We start from the raw sequence: 2,065 nt of genomic DNA on the forward strand, positions 1-2,065 counted from the left end.
ACGGCGACGGTGGCGGTGGCGGTGGCGGTGGCGGTGGCGGTGGCGGTGGCGGTGGCGGTGACGGTGGCGGTGGCGGTGGCGGTGGCGGTGACGTACGCGCGTGCATGCGTGCCTGCCGCGGGCGTGCGTGCACGCGTGCTCGTGTTGGGATACAACGATGTAAGGCGATGAAGGGGAGAGATGTTCTATTCGCCCTTTTCTGTTTTGCACCCTCTCCTTTTCTCCGTCTTCTTTCTGTCTTTTTCCCTGTCTTTCTTATTTTTTCCGTTTCTTTTCCTCGCCCTCTTTCTCTCCCTCTCTCACTCTCTCTCTCCCTCTCTCTTTCTCTGTTTGTTAGTTTGACGTTGCTCTCGTGCTGCTTGGGGGGTATGGTACAACGAGTCGGAGAACCAATACCCTTCGACGGGCAAGTATAGGCCTCGGCTAGCGACTGCACGCGCTCCTCCGCGGAAGAGCCGATCTCTCTTCAGAGAGAGAACGGAACGTTTTCCCTTCCCCCCTGATGCGGTGGAGACCACTGGACCCCCCCAAGACCGATTAAATCTTGCCCCGCCTCTCTCAGCCTGATTCCCGCCTCTTGTCTCCCTCCGTTCTCTTCCTCCACCAGTGTAAGCTACGATCTCTTCGATTTCTTCCATCCCGCTGTGCTCCTCGTCTTCTGCTTCTTTCTCTTCCTCGTCAGCGACATCATTTTCTTATCTCACGTAGTATTCGCTAATGATTATTTTTCTCATTTCCGCTTCTCTTTCCAGTTCTCCTTCATGCTTTCATCTACCTTTTGAAATGAAAGGTGGAAGTTTAATCAACTTCCATTGTTGAAGAACAGATTCCTCGTGCTGCTTGCAAGGGAGATAAAAGTAACTATTTAAATTGATTTATAAATATAAAATTTAGAATAAAAAATGTGGATTATGCAATATAAGATGCAAAAAATTGTTTCAGATTTAGAATCATAAATCATATTAATAAGCACACTTAATTTTAAAACTTTATAATTTTATAACAAGATATAATTTACTTTATAATTTATTATAACATATAAATTACTTTATAATTTATTATAAGGTATATTACAAACTTCTTCTCTCTCTCTCTCTCTCTTTCTTTTATAAATTTAACTTTCTATCGATATTTTGAAACGAATTTATACATATAATTCAGTTCTGATCCTGAAGGCATCTTTGATAATGATACCTTTTCCCGACAGGGTTATTGCAATCGCCGACTGTTAGCGAACGCAAGGATTGCACCTATTTCATCACCACACGTTCTCGTTCTCTCATAGCACGAAGCTAGCAGTTTCTGACATCTCTTATGCCTAAATTGTCTGGCAGACGTGGAGAGCACGTGGTTCTCAAAGGGAGATGGTAGGCGGGCTTTACTAAGGCTACGCCCAACGAGACTCCCACTACGGATCCTTATATTCCTTGCGCAAGGAATATCTCTACCAGAGTTCCCCACTCTCGTTTACTCTTCCGTTTTGTCTCCCTTCCATCCTCGAGCGTGCTCACCCGGTCCCTCTACCTTTTTTCTTCTCCTTTTTTCATTCACTCTTCCCTCACTACGGCCTAAGTAGTTTTCTCCTTTTCTCGTCCGCCGTGCGTCGTCGGCCAGCTCTCTTTCGTTGGGAATGCGTGAATCGAAAGGCGGAGGTGTGCACGCGCGCGCGTATGTGTGGGAAACACATCGCGGAATGCGGGACAGCGTAGCTATGGAACTATACTAGCGGGGCTTTTTTTCCTCCACCTTGATTTCTGGAGGATTCTAACGTAATGTCGTCCATGTCGAAAATTTTTTCATTCTCCACAGGATTTTTATTGCATAAGAAAGAGATTCGTTCAATGCAATACACGTATATCGATTGATCCGATTCAGAAATTTGCAAGCAAAAGTACAAGCAACCTTTCTTATAGGAAGCTGAAGGTGTGTGTGTGTATATATATATAAAACAAACGATTTTTAATTTCAAACAAATATTGTTTGTACAGAAAATGTTTTAGAATAAAATATTTTGTTTTTAATAAAATGTTTTAATAGAAAGTCACGCAATTCAATGATACTCTTG

Source organism: Acromyrmex echinatior, chromosome 2 (assembly GCF_024713525.1).
Source record: "Acromyrmex echinatior isolate Ae372 chromosome 2, ASM2471352v2, whole genome shotgun sequence".
NCBI lineage: Eukaryota > Metazoa > Arthropoda > Insecta > Hymenoptera > Formicidae > Acromyrmex > Acromyrmex echinatior.